Source organism: Bos grunniens, chromosome 8, assembly GCF_055505025.1.
Source record: "Bos grunniens cultivar Pamir isolate PY7600 chromosome 8, Bosgru_T2T1.0, whole genome shotgun sequence".
NCBI classification, from domain to species: Eukaryota; Metazoa; Chordata; class Mammalia; order Artiodactyla; family Bovidae; genus Bos; species Bos grunniens.
The window spans coordinates 69,209,848-69,224,892 of NC_141172.1; the positions used below are offsets into that span (position 1 = coordinate 69,209,848).

General features: G+C 51.7%; 1 pseudogene across 1 annotated transcript; it reads left to right on the forward strand.

Annotated features, from left to right (window-relative positions):
- Positions 1-159: 159 nt before the first annotated feature.
- Positions 160-13,025, forward strand: LOC147367343 (rho-related BTB domain-containing protein 2-like; annotated as a pseudogene). The gene is made up of 9 exons (XR_015170031.1): positions 160-366; positions 998-1,101; positions 1,637-1,823; positions 2,475-3,494; positions 3,796-3,912; positions 5,432-5,584; positions 9,940-10,028; positions 11,028-11,133; positions 12,477-13,025. The product of XR_015170031.1 is annotated as a rho-related BTB domain-containing protein 2-like (transcript).
- The last annotated feature ends 2,020 nt before the right edge of the window (positions 13,026-15,045 follow it).

The following is a 15,045-nucleotide window of genomic DNA, read 5'->3' on the forward strand; positions in this document are numbered from 1 at the left end:
CAGGCCCCTGTGGAGCCTGTGCCCGGAAAGCTACCCACTCCCTTGTCCTCCTCTCTGCTCAAATGCTCAGAGAGGGGGCAGCCCCGGCAGAGAAGAGCTGCTGGCCCTGGCCCTCAGGGGCTGGTGTGCGAAGTTGTCTTGACTGCTTCTCTTCTCTCCCTCAGGTCCCAATTAATGGATTCTGACATGGATTATGAAAGGCCAAACGTAGAGACCATCAAGTGCGTGGTGGTGGGGGACAACGCTGTGGGCAAGACCAGGCTTATCTGTGCCCGGGCCTGCAATGCCACCCTCACCCAGTACCAGCTGCTTGCCACCCACGTGCCCACGGTTTGGACCATTGACCAGTATCGGGTATGCCAAGAGGTAAGGTTGTAAGTCTATGGCCTCACTCATCTGGGCTTCTTCCCCAGGGATCTCTCCAGAGGGGCCCTATGCTAAGCTCACGGAAGCCCTTTAAAGGTTGAGTAGAGGCAGCTGAAGAGCACAGATCCCTGGGAGAGGCCTGAGGGGAGCCCACTCCAGGGGAGGGGTCCCCAGCCCTTTGTGTTTGTCTGAGCAGAAGCCTGGGGCATCTTGTGTAACATAGCCCCCGGTAATGGGAAGCCTTGGAGCTGGGAAAGGGGTGGTGCTTTGGAGAGATGAGAGCTGCCGGGAGAAAAGAAACTGCTGGCTAATGATACCAGAAGACCCAAGGCTGGGAAACATCTGATTGGCAGGTACAGCTGGGAACAAGGATGGGCTCCTTGGGAGATTGCATCACTCCCGTGATGGTCTGCCCTCTGGAGTCTCTTCTGTCCTGGCCAGCTCTTGTTAGGGGACTCAGGTGTTCTAGGACACACAGAGGGAGACACTAGTTGTCCCTCCAGCCCCCATGCTGTGGGACCCAGGAGTGAGCTGACCCCACCCCGACTCGGCATGCAGGGCCCCCAGGAACCATTGCCTTCGCTTCTTTCCCCTCTCCCTGTCCCACCCCGCCCCCTCCCACCCCCACCAGGTGCTAGAACATTCCCGAGACATGGTGGACGATGTGAGCGTGTCTCTTCGCCTCTGGGATACCTTCGGAGACCACCACAAAGACCGTCGCTTTGCTTATGGGAGGTAGGGAAGGCCCCCGCTGCCTCAGGGAGCCAGGTGGATGGGGTTTTTCCCTGAGGTATGAGGACACTCTGTGAAACTGAGTGGAAGGAGTTTCACTCTGTGAAACTGGGAGGAAGGAGTGGAGAAAACAGCCCTGGGAGACCCTTGACGGGAAGGCAGCCTGGGCTGGGCAGGGAGCCGGCTTTGCAGTCAGGCGGCCTGGTTTCAGTTCTCCCCTGTTAACCAGTAACACTGGGACTTTGACCAATTAGGAAGGCTGTTCAGATGAGATGGTAAAAGCGGTCATGTCTAAATCTCAAGAGAGCTGTGAGGTCAACCCAAGAGTCTTTGAAAGCTCTCCAGTGCTAACTTGGGGGTACAGAAATAGGAAGTGCTATGATTAAATGTTTTGGGGGAGATCACGTGAGCCGATCCATATGACAGTTGTGGGACTGCAGTGTAGGGGTGCCATTGGGTATGTGTTCTCCCTTGTTCCAGCAGCAGGGAACCTATCACTAGCTTTTTCTGCCTATAACCTCACTCTCTCCCACCCCAGATCTGATGTGGTGGTTCTGTGCTTCTCCATTGCCAACCCCAACTCCCTCCACCATGTCAAGACCATGTGGCACCCAGAAATCAAGCACTTCTGCCCCCGAGCACCTGTCATCTTGGTGGGCTGCCAGCTGGACCTGCGTTATGCTGACCAATTACGCTGTCAATAGGGCCAGGAGACCCTTGGCTAGGTAGGGAGTCCTGGTGCCTAGGGAGGGAAAGGTGGCAGATGGGGAAGGGGAAGAGGGGGTGGGGGGAAGTTGTGTGTCTCTCAACTCCCTGCTCAGCCCTGAGAGAATGCACAGAGCCTCACTTCTCTCCCTCCATTTGAAGCAGACTCACATAGGGGGCCAGTAAGAATGGTCATTCTTTCATCCATCCATCCATCCATCCATTACACACTGAGTGGGCAATACTGGGCTAAGCATCATGAGGAGAGAAGGAGAAGGAGAGGTAATCTTTGTATGAAAGGAGCTTATAGTCTTGCTGGGAGACGAACTGGATAGGTGAATATGTTAAAAACCGGCATGCTAATTGCCAGAGAGGTAGTCAGCCCTCCCACTACTCTGAGCCAGGGAGATCACCCAGGCCTACCATAGATAATGGAGGGCTTCCTGGAAGAAGAAGGGATTACAAGTGAGCCTTGAAAGAATGGTAGGATCTGGCCAAACAGAGGAGAAAGGGAGTGGAAATGAGCAGGGCAGGAATGGGGCTTAGACCCAGATCCTCAGCAGGGACTCCCCCAGTCAGGTGACAAACACACAGGATTGGGGAATGCATCTCCCTGCCCCCCACCCCTCCACCACCGACATGAATTTGGCTTCCCTTCTTGAACGTGCCAGGCCCATCAAGCCCAATGAGATCCTTCCCCCGGAGAAGGGCCGAGAGGTGGCCAAGGAGCTGGGTATCCCCTACTACGAGTTGAGCGTGGTGGTGCAGTTCAGTATCAAGGATGTCTTCGACAACGCCATCCAGGCAGCGCTTATCTCCCACCAGCACCTGCAGTTCTGGAAGTCCCACCTCCGCAATGTGCAGCGGCCCCTGCTGCAGGCGCCTTTCCTGCCCCCCAAGCTGCCGCCCCCGCTCATTGTGGTGCCCGACCCCCCCTCCAGCAGCGAGGAGTGCCCTGCCCACCTCCTGGAGGACCCGCTGTGTGCAGACGTCATCCTTGTGCTTCAGGAGCGGGTGCGCATCTTCGCCCATAAGATCTACCTCTCCACATCCTCCTCCAAGTTCTACGACCTGTCCTCATGGACCTGAGTGAGGGGGAGCTGGCGGGAGCCTCAGGGTCAGGGGGTCCCTGCTCAGAGGACCACCGGGGTCACCCTGATCAACACCACCACCATCACCACCACCACCACCACCATGGCCGGGACTTCCTGCTCCAGGCAGCCAGCTTTGACGTGTGTGAGAGTGTGGAGGAGGGTGGGGGCTCTAGGCCCGCTGGGCTCCAGGCATCCACCAGGGATGGGATCTTACGGGGCAATGGGACAGGGTACCTGCCTGGGCGGGGTCGAGTGCTGTCTTCCTGGAGCCGAGCTTTTGTGAGCATCCAGGAAGAGATGACAGAAGACCCACTGACTTATAAATCCCAGCTGATGGTGGTGGTGAAAATGGACAACTCCAGCCAGGGCCGTTCCGGGCTGTTCTCAAGTACCTGTACACGGGGGAGCTGGACGAGAATGAGCGAGACCTCATGCACATCGCCCACATCGCTGAGCTGCTTGAGGTCTTTGATCTGCTCATGATGGTGGCCAACATCCTCAACAACAAGGCCTTCACGAACCAGGAGATCACCAAGGCCTTCCATGTCCGCCGAACAAACCGGGTTAAGGAGTGCTTGGCCAAAGGCACCTTCTCAGGTATGAAACAGGCTTTAGGAGCTGGTGTCCCAAAGGCAGGGGACTTCCCTCCAGGAGCCTTCTGCAGAATCTGGGTTGGTCCGAGTAGCATTCTGAGTCATCTCAGCCACTGATGTCCTGGAGATACCGCGGCTCTGCTCCTGAAACCTAGAGCCCCCAGCTTGAGATTGGGTCATGTGGTGCTCACAGACTGTGGCTTCAGGAGGAAGCAGTCATCTGGGAGCAGTGTCGACCTGTGGGGTTGGTTGTCCCATATTCTTTCACCCCATCCACACGTGATGCATCTTCTCTCACCCAACAGATGTGACCTTCATCCTGGATGATGGCACCATCAGTGCCCACAAGCCCCTGCTGATTTCTAGCTGTGACTGGATGGCTGCCATGTTTGGGGGGCCATTTGTGGAGAGTTCCACCAGGGAGCTAAGGCTAGGATGGAAACGGCTGGGAGGGAGAGAGGCTTACTCCCTTTCCGTCTGAGGCATCTGTCACTTCACAGTACTTCCTTCAGCCTTGACTCTGTACAAACCACCAAGTGATGGGCCCAAGAGAAGTTTATGAGATGGCTCCTATAGCCAAGGACTTTGCAGTATACCAAGATGGGCAATTATGGTCACATCCTAGCTCTATAGTTGAGAAAAAACTTTTTTCTTAAAGCAGTAAGAACAGATTTTTATTCAGAAACTATTGCAATAGGGGAAAAGAGACCTCAGTATAGAACTGGTTTTAATTCTTAACTGAGCATGATCAAGTGGAGTTTATAGTCAAGGTGTAGGGTGGGAGTCAGTGGGTAGAAAATTACTTAGAGGAAACATCAGGAGTCAGTGGGAGTTCTAGCCAAATCAAGACTGGGGTTCAAGTCTGACCTCCTTTCTATCCTTCTCTGAACTGTGACACTGACTGTCCATCCCTCAGCCTTGTAGTTAACAGTGTCCTCCTTTGTGAATCTACTTGAAGTTCTAAGGGTCCACACCAAGTTACTCCAGCTGATCTGAGGTTTCCCTTGAGTATGCGGATGAGGTTTTTTATTTCTGCTGAGTACCCTTCTCAGCTCTGGTCCCTTAGTCAGTGCTCAGCAAGCACTGAAAAGCTGAACAAAGAATGTTAGAGTATAGCATCCTATAACCCAGAGAAGGCATTTCCTAAGATTTCTGAGTCAGGAAGATCCTTTGGAGGAGGGAAGGGCACCCCTTTCCAGTATTCTTACCTGGAGAATCCCATGGAAAGAGGAGCCTGGCGAGCTACAGTCCATAGGGTCGCACAGAGTCGGACATGACTTAAGCGACTTAGCACACACTGGAAAGGGAGTCCTTCTGGGAGGTGAAGAGGAGAGTTCGAGATTTGAGTTGTCTCTGCTCCCTGAAGCATGAGTGGGTTGAGATGTGCAACGTGTGAGATGGGAACTCTCCAGAGTCACAGAAGCAGCTGTAAAGTTCCAGCCAATTCCCAGTGCAGCCTGGAGAGGCTGGCGGCTGATGAGAAAGCAGTTTTTGTGTTGGTCCCGCTCTGGAGAGATCCCAGAGGCCCAGAGCTGTAGCTTCAAGCAGCCCAGAGAGACCAGCTGGTGTTCGCTCCGTTCATCCACATCCCACTTGCACTGCTCCCTGAAGGATAGAGTGGGGCCAGGTGCAGGTGACATGAAGGACTCCTTCATGCTTCCTCCAAACCAGAAAGATGCTAACGTGAGTCCAGGTCCTTTTAAAAGCTGTTGGAGCCCTGCTCACAGGTGCTCAGCAGATGGGTTCATTGCAGGCTGTTGGTGTGGGAGATTAGCCTTTGGGGAAGGAGGGGTTCTGAGCAGGTCCAGGGACCGCAGAGGGGTGGCAGCCTGTCTATGGGAGACCAGCTGTCCAGGCCAGGGCCTTCTGAGTTCTTCAGAACTGCTGCTCTTTCCCTAAAGCTGGACCTTGCTGCAGCCTGCTCCATTCCTTCCCACCCGCAGGTGGTATTTCCTTACACAAGCAAGAGCTGCATGCGGGCTGTGCTGGAGTACCTGTACACTGGCATGTTCACCTCCAGCCCCGACCTGGACGACATGAAACTCATCATCCTGGCCATCCACCTCTGCCTGCCACACTTGGTCGCCCTCACAGGTAGCTAAGCCCATGGGAGGGGCCTCCAGGGAAGAGGAGGAGTCAGGGGACCCCCTGGGAGTCGTGATTTCTTCTCTCACCTGTCTCCTCCTTGGGGACAGGCCACCAGCACCAAGGGGATACATTTACATAGCGTGAGATACATCGGTGCGTATTGGGGTTGCGGTGAGGACGTGGATGTAAGGAAATGTGTGAGAGGCATGCTTGGTGGGGTCACCTTATAGGTCTCTCTGGAGGTTATTGCTGTGCAGCAAGTGGGCACCAGTAGATGCCAGGGCTCGAGGTTCCAAGCTTGGCCACACTCAGGCAAGCTTAAGAAGCCAAAAAGAACAGAACACCATTACTCATTCCTACCCTTGCATCTCTTCCTTCTTCCTTTCGTTTTTCTTCCCCTTTCTCATTTCCTTCTTCTCTTCCACCTTCCCTTTCTCTTTCTTCTAGAAACACAGTAAATATTGACCTAATTGTTGGTCACTCCTAATTCTTTGATTCCTGGAAGATCCTGTGGGCTAGAGCTCAGGTTTCAGGATGGACCAACCCCAGAGGCTTGGGTGGAGCAGGGACTTGGACAGGAGGGAGACCAAGGAGCAGCGCTTGGGGTGCCAGGGCAGGAGGACAGATGGTGCAGTGCAGATGAGAAGTCATGTGGAGCCTGTGGTGCCCGCCGACAGGTGGTGCTCCTGAGCTGGAGTCGGCATGTGCGTTCCATTGATGTTGGTGTTGGTACCTGTACTGGCATTGATGTCCAGGTTAATGTCCTTGGGCGGGTCGGCGGCAGAGAGCAAGGCCTCAGATACTGAGTTGAGGTTCAGGGAAGGACCTGGTGTCAGAGCTGCTGTGGCCCTCGGCAGATGATCAAGATTGGGACTTGGCTATGAGGGAAGCAGCGATCCTATGATGAGAAATGAATTGAAAGGTGGTGCTTGGTCCCTGGAAGAGGTGGAAATGATTGACCAGAATCAAATGTTAAGAGCTGAGCCTGCAGAGGCAGGCCAGGGGACACTGAGGGCTTTAGGGCAGGGAGTAAGAGGCTTCTAAAGATTTCAACTGCAGAATTCCCTGGTGGTCTGGTGGTTAAGGCTGCACTTCCACTGCAGGGGGCACGGGTTCGATCCCTGGTCAGGGAACTAAGATCCTGCATGCTGAGTGGTTCAACCAATAAATAAATAAAAAATAAATAAGATCACAGCTACAACAATTTGAAAAAGTGGTACAGCATTCCCAGAACACAGAAAATAGTCCAAAACTCTTAGACTAAATAACTTTTGAAAGATTTGCTACACAGAAATGGCCCAAATGAAAAAAAAATGTATTCAGGTGTTTCTTTAAGTTTGTTTCATCATAGCAAGCAATCAGAGACAAGTCAAACAGGCACACTGGTTAAGCACACGTGGATGGCTTTTGCAAGGTAGCCATTAATAATGTTACCTCTCACTGCTGCATGGAAAGGCTTATAGAAAATAACATTGAATGGCCTTTCCTGGGAAATGCTTCATAATTGCTAAAAAACATATTTAAAAAATATGTTTCTATGTACCGTGTAAAGAAACAGTGGAAAATGCCAAGTGTTGTATAATAAGTGACATGTTTTGTGATATAAGCTTACTATGAAGTTATTAATTTAAGCTTAATTTTTAAAATGTTAAATATGGCACAAAAAACATGTAATATGTTTTCATCTTGATAAATTATTACAAACCAAGTGGCCCTTGCTCGCCACACCAGAGCCCCCAGTCTGTCCCTCTCAACCATAGGCCCTCCCCACCCCGAAGTAACCGTTCTGCCTATTGCTCTAAGATTTTATAACTGCTCTTCCTTACTCTTCTTCATAGTTATATCATCCAAGTGTGCATCCTGAAACACTATAGCATGATTTTATTTTTTATATATCTTTTAAGGTTTTTTTAATCTGTAAGTTCCTTGTCTGTTAAAAACAAAAACAGAACTTTCCCTTGGGATATGTTGGAAAAACCCTCTGATCCAGGGAACCTAGATTTTTTTACTGATCGCCTTTCTGTAGTCCACCATGTTTCCGTCTTATCAACTGGCCTTCAGGTCTAGAGGCTAGATTAGATCCAGTCTTCTTTTGGTGAGACTACATTTTGTAGGCTGTTTCTGTTTTTCATCAAGAAACATAGATCATCTGCTTTTCTCGCTTTTTGTGGTGTTAGCAGCCTTTGAATTTTATTGCCTGGATCCATTCATTTATTAAGTGTTGTGAAATGGTAATATTCCAGTTCGGTCTTTTTTTTTTTTTTTTAATCTGTTAGAATACTTTCAAAAGGAGGGAAACTTTCCCTCACCTATGGTTTGATTTCCCAGTAGAATAGTTCATGTAGGAAAGGCAGGTGAATATGTGGTATTTTAATTCACCAGTTGTTTTTCTTTTCTCTTATATTTATGTACTTATTTGGCTGCAGTGGAGTCTTAGTGGTGCCATGAAGGATCTTTAGTTGCGGCATGTGGGATCTAGCTCCCTTTCCAGGGGTTGAACCTGGTCCCCTGCATTGGAAGTGTAGAGTTTTGGCCACTGGACCATCAGGGAAGTCCCTGTTTACCAGTTTTCAAGACACACATTTGTTTGCTATCATCTTTTGAGAGTGACCAGTTGATTTTTTGTTATTAATATTACATGTGATTATGAATTTTTGGACTTGAACATACTCTATTGGTTTTTAGTTCAGGTCAGTTGCTCAGTCGTGTTCAACTCTTTGTGACCCTATGGACTGCAGCATGCCAGGCATCCCTGTCCATCACCAACTTCTGAAGCCTACTCAAACTCATGTCCATCACGTCAGTGATGTCATCCACCCATCTTGTCCTCTGTCGTCCCCTTCTCCTGCCTTCAATCTTTCCCAGCATCAGGATCTTTTCAAATGAGTCGGTTCTTCACATCAGGTGGCCAAAGTATTGGAGTCTCAGATTCAGCATCCGTCCTTCCAATGAATATTCAGGACTGATTTCCTTTAAGATTGACTGGTTGGATCTCCTTGCAGTCCAGGGGACTCTCAAGAGTCTTCTCCAACACCACAATTGAAAAGCATCAATTCTTTAGCACTCAGCCTTCTTTATAGTCCAACTCTCACATCCATACATGACTACTGGAAAAACCATAGCTTTGACTAGATGGACTTTTGTTGGTAGAGTAATGTCTCTGCTTTTTAATATGCTGTCTAGGTTGGTCATAGCTTTTCTTTCAAGGAGCAAACATCTTTTAATTTCACGGCATCAGTCACTATCTGCAGTGATTTTGGAGCCCCCCAAAATAAAGTCTCTCAGTATTTCCATTGTTTCCCCATCTATTTGCCATGAAGTGATGGGACTGGATGCCATGATCTTAGTTTTCTGAATGTTGAGTTTTAAGCCAACTTTTTCACTTTCCTCTTTCACTTTCATCAAGAGGTTCTTTAGTTCTTCGCTTTCTGCCATAAAGATGGTGCCCTCTGCATATCTGAGGTTACTGATGTTTCTCCCGGCAATCTTGATTTCAGCTATCGGTTTTAAATAATTGCAATTAGATTTATGGAAACTCAGATACTCTGCTGTTCCTTTAACCTGTAGAAGTCTTCTCAAGTTGGCTGCAGAGTCTCTAGAAGAGCTTTCGATGCTCTGGAATGACAAGATGTGCCAGGTTCATTGTGTACATTTCCTGCCCCATACCCGTATCAGCCATTTCTCTAAGAAGTCTTGGCTTCCTGTAGTTGGAAATGGGATTTCAAGGCTACAGTATTTGCATTAGCAATGCTTTTGCTATTGGGATGGCTGTTGTATCTAGGTCTTTTCCCATGGACTCAGCTGAGACATATTACTTTTAAAGATAAAATACTTTATCAGTTTATACTGACACAGTTAAAATTCAGAACTCAAAGTGTTTACTTCTTCCCTAGAAAGGTCTTAACATGAAATGCAAGGTTAGTACACAATTTGTTACAAAATTTAAATTAAAATGAACAACTTGATTTAATCCTTAGTTCTAATCTATAGTTCTTAGCAAATTTGAGATTTAATACCCTCTCCCATCAGTATCAATGGCTGATTCTCAGGGGTGGGGGCTTTCACCCCACCTGTATAACTCCTTGCTGCAACATATGTAGCTTAAAAAGCTTCATAGGTTATTCTAGTCTCCGCCTTCACTTCCCACCTCATCTCCAGTGGGAAAGTCTTGCTCCAATCCTGGTTTCCTCACTGGTAGGAGCAGACTTAAATCTCCTATGGCCTTTCCTGGCCTGTTGGGACTTGCCCCGGACCTCTCTTTGCCCTGCTGTGGGCCCCTGCTGGGGTCGGGGAGGGGATAAAGAAGTGCCTGTCCACTCCTGTGGTTCTTCAGCCTGTTCCTGGCTGTGTGTGTGTCACAGAGCAGTACACAGTGACTGGGCTGATGGAAGCAACCCAGATGATGGTGGACATCGACGGGGACGTCCTTGTGTTCCTGGAACTGGCTCAGGTAGGATGACAGGGAAGGAATCTCTGCAACATTCTCAGCTCTGGGCTCTGCCTGTTGGCAGCAAATGGGGAGGGTTTGGGAGGTGGTGGGTAGGAAGGAAACCCATTGACAGACTTGGTTCCCCCAGTGGGCAGACCCATCTTATCCTGCAGGCCAGAGGATTCACCCCAACATGCCAAGAGAAGAGGCTGGCTGTGGCAGGAAGGGACAGAGACTTCAGGCAACCGTTGGGCCGGGGAGGGAAACCAGAGCCCTGTATAGACGTGGTTGCTGCCGGCTGGGGTCATTTAAGGCACACTGGGGACTCTCCATCTAAGATGAACTTCCTCCTCCATTTTCCCAAGTGACAGTGTCAGTTGCTCAGTCATGTCTGGCTCTCTGCGACCCCGTGCACTTTAGCCTGCCAGGCTCCTCTGTCTCTGGGATTCTCCAGGCAAGAATACTGAAGTGGGTTGCCATTTCCTCCTCAAGGGGATCCTGCTGACCCAGGGACTGAACCCAGGTGTCCTGCATTGCGGGCAGATTCTTTACTGTCTGAGCCACCTAGAACAGGCAAGCAAAATCTCCCCTACGAGCCCTCAGGGTGCCAAACATTGTAAAGATTAGTTTCTGAAGTTAAAATAATGCAGATATGCCTGGGAGGTCAGCTCTCTAAGCCCGGTTGTCAGCACCTTAGTGCAGGCTGCTCTGGCCCAGCATGGAGGACGAGGGGTCAGATCTGAGGAGGGCAGACCCAGTAGGAGGCCACCTCATAGGACTCTGGGTTTCTGGGGCTGCTGGGGGCAGGTCACGGGTGAGGTGGTGGTGATGGGGCCAAGGAGCAAATCCATGTCATTCCGTCATGGTTTTGTGTGGCCTTGCCACTCGAGGTGGGTTCTTTGTGACTCAGGGCCTTTGGCCACCTGCGCCAAAGCTCTGGCTCTGAAGGCAAAAGTAGACATCTGTGTGCAGACCTTGTCCCAGGGGTCCCAGCACAGACATGCTCCTGTCTGTTCCCAGTTCCACTGTGCGTACCAGTTGGCTGACTGGTGTCTTCACCACATCTGCACCAACTACAACAATGTGTGTCGCAAGTTCCCCCGAGACATGAAGGCCATGTCCCCAGGTGAGCATCCCCAGCGGCATTTGTCGCCTCCCTCTCCTTGGGTCCAAGCCTCTGACCTGACCCCAGGGCGCCCAGAGGCTGCCAAAGACCCCTGTGGGTGGGGAGTAGCCTGCAAACATGCACCCAGCCCAGCGGAGGGGGTCCTGGAAAAAGCGCTGGTGTGGAGGGCGGCCCCCCAGCCCCAGCCTGCCAGAGACTGTGGGCAATTCACTCTGCCCCTCTGAGCTTCTGCTTTTCACAGGTACAGTCAGACTAGAGGTGGTGTTTTTTAGATGTTTGTGGATCAAACTCCACAATAAGAAATCCATTTTTTTTTGTTAATTTTTACAATGTTGGTTGGTTTCTGCCAAACAACAATGCAAATCAGCCATAATTATACATATATCCCCTGCCTCTTGAGCCTCCCTCCCATCCCCACATTCCACCCCTCTAGCTTATCAAGAATTACATTTTACCTTGTGACCGAGTACACATATTGAAAAATTTATCAGTTGTTTTTAATACTGTTCACGACTCATGACATTAATTTCATAACCTGGGAATGGGCACAAGTCACAGCTTGGACAACACAGATCTGGGCATCCTCTGGGGTCCCTGCAGCTTGGTCTCTGCTTAATTGATGTCTCAGGTCCTGGGGCCTGACAGGAATCCAGGGGTCCAGGATTCATGGGATCCAGGGAGAGGTGTGGCTGGCCTCCCCCAGTTGGTCTTCACTGGGCACCGTCTGCTTTGCTGTGACCCTCCTCCCTAGTACTCTACCAGTTCTCCCACTCCTGCTCTCTCCTCGTCACCCTTCTAGCATTTTCTTTCTAAAGCACAGCTCCAACTGCCTCACTTCCCTGGTCCCAAACTTTCGTGGAGCCCCCACACCTTCTAGAAGAAGTCCAAACCCCTCAGCCTAGCCTTCCCTCCCATCTGAGCTCCTGCATACCCCCACCCCCCGTACCTCCCCTCTCAGAACCTCAGCTCTGCCAGCTGCACCTGCTGTCAGCCCAGCCAGGCCGAGCATCTTCTTGCCCACAGCTCTTCTCACCATTTCTCCCTCATCCCTTGTCGCAGCCTGCTTTATTCTCCAAGCCTTGATAGGATCTTCCCTCTGCCTTTGAAGAAAGACGCAAGTGGAAATGCCTTTCCCCATTGTGGACCATCGGCTCCACTCCCTGGGCAACTGACTCTCTTTGGGGGCTCAGTGAAGGCAGGGCTTCCACTTCTGGTCCCCAGGGGTTGGCATGTGGGCCTAGGAGGACCAGAGGCATGTTCCATGGCAGCGGGGCAGGGGTGGGAGTCCCTCTGCCCCTCCTCCTGCGTCTTCCTCACCCAGCCCTACTGCCGTTCTGCCCCAGAAAACCAGCAGTATTTCGAGAAACACCGGTGGCCACCCGTCTGGTACCTGAAGGAGGAAGACCACTACCAGCGGGCCCGGAAGGAGCGCGAGAAGGAGGACTATCTGCACCTGAAGCGGCAGCCCAAGCGGCGCTGGTTGTTCTGGAATAGTCCGTCCTCGGCGTCCTCTTCGGCCGCCTCCTCGGCGTCCCCATCCTCCTCCTCGGCTGTGGTCTGAGATGCTGCCACCCTCTTCTGACCCTGCTGCTGTTGTCCCCACTTGTCTTTGCCCCTCTGCTCCTCCGCATCGCCCCCTCCACCTCCCAGGGACAGAGGACTCGCATAACCAGGACCCTTTGGGTGGAGCTGCTCTCACCAGCCAACATAGCTCAGCACAGAGAGGAGGGAGCCTGGCCTCGTGGACCAGAGCAGTGGCCCTGTGCAGAGGTCCTGATTCCATGGCTGGCCGGGAGACAACTCTTGGAGGCGGGCATCGGGGAGAGAGCTGAGGACTGTGGCATCTTGTCTGTGGGTCGGAGAACCCTAGCATCAAAGGGGAAATTCTCCTGCTGGGAAGCTGTGTGTCCTGGTCTGCACAGGCAGCCCCCTCCCAGGGAGCAGCAGTGGGCAGGCAGGGTCCTACCTCTGTTGGCCCCACGTCTCCATTTATGGAATTGAAGGGTTATAGTGGCTTTGTGGGCCTTTCCACGTGGAGCCTACTCAAATCCTCACTGGAAAAGTCAGGGTAGAACTTAAGCCTTCAGAGCCCAACTCCAGGCTTCCACCTCTGTGGTGCAGCTGCCAGAAGCCGCAAGTAGAAGGCTTGCCCTCTGCCAGCATTGCTTCCGGGCTGTGGGCAACCAGGCCTGAGAAGGTGGCAGAGGTTTTTCAGAGCTTCAGCCCTGGAAGCAGTGCTTCTTGGTGCAATGAGAAACTTCTCTTTCCCCCCATCCTTTACCGCTCAGGTTTGGAGATGGAAACAAAAGGACACACTGGAACAGGGGGAGAGAAAGTAGAGGGTGATGGGACCTGAGTACAGCAATCCCATGCTCCTTTGGGCTCCTCCCCCCCGCTGCTGGCCAGCACAACTTCTAATGGGGAGAGGGTAAATTTTGCAAAAATACGCAGACAATGAACAAAATCACCACCGACAAAAGCATTGTGGCCTCTGTCCCCTCAAAAGAAGAAAAGCAGAAAAAGACCCTGGATGGCTCTCATTCTTATAAAGCCAAGCAGGGGACCCCATGTGGATGAGGCAATGGTCGAGGTGGTAAAATTGACTCCGATGCTTTTCAGGAAAGCAGTGTAAACGGCTGTGACCGAGGATGTCCTGGCCCCACTGACTGACTCTGGAGGGCATGGTGCATGCCTTCAGCATGCTGGGGATGAGATTGCAGGGGCGGGGAGGGGGGGCTCGGGAATCACCATGGTGTTGGACCCATCATGAGAATCAATCTGTTGTCAACTTCAGCAGGTAACTCCATAGGATATGACCGTGTTGAAGGGGTGGGATGCGGTAGGGGTCAAAGGTCAGGGGAAAGGGCACTGACATGGAGAATAGGAGTCTTTGTAAAGAAGGATCGTAATGAAGTACGTGACCTTACTCAGTGCTGGTTGGTGATAACAGGGAAGAATGGGGGAACTGAACAGGAGCAAAACCAAGGTCAGTCCAGAGAAGAGGAGGGAGGAGACTGGAGGATGGTGGAGGATTAAGACAGTATCTTGCAGCCCATGGGGGAAAGCTGGGCCACAACTGACCCTCTCCCCCTTTTCTGATTCTGATTTGTATCTCACTCCACACACCCTTGTTAGATTCAGAACACAGGGTCCCTCTGATGAAGGTGGAGCCAGAGAGACTGAGCTCCTGTCCTCAGCACTCAGGACTCATCTCATCTAAGAAAGATGCTTTAAGGAGAGGAACTGGGTTTTGGTCCCAGGGCCCGGTGTGGGGGGCTCCACCCCCAATAATCTGGCATAGAGCAACCGCCCGCCCCCCCCCCCCACAAAAAATGGAACCTCTGCATCAATTTTGTGGTGCCAAGATCTAGAGATTTGAGGTCAAGGCCTTGTCAAGAGAAGGAGCAGGAGGTGGCAGGTCAAGTGCGTCTTCAATGGCTATGACCCTTGGTGTCCGAGCCCTAGACTTCAAGGCCATGGCTGCCTCCCCTCCAAGTCCTCCAGGTGGCAGGCTTGGAAAGCAGACATGTGCTGCCCTCTACTGGCTGGTCAGCTCACTTCTGCTGAGCTCAGGGTGAGGCTGAGGTGAATGGGACAGAAGGGGAACCTCCTAGGTGGGGTGTGCTGCTCTGCACCAGCCCCTTCACTCTGGGAAGGGTGTAGGAGGGGCCATGGGGACCTCCCAAGAACTCTAGGGGGGTGGGAGAGCCAGGACCTGAAATCCAACAGCAGGGGAATTAGGTCTCCATGAGCTTACAGGCCTGAGGCGTCTGGCCCAAAGATGAGGATGCAGAAAGGCCAGCAGGGACAGAAAGGGAAGGCGGCTCAGGAGTGGCAGGAGGCTCACAAGTGAGAGGCCACAGCAGGATCCCAGCAGGCAGGGTCTCGGCACCCCTTCCAATAGCTCCGTCA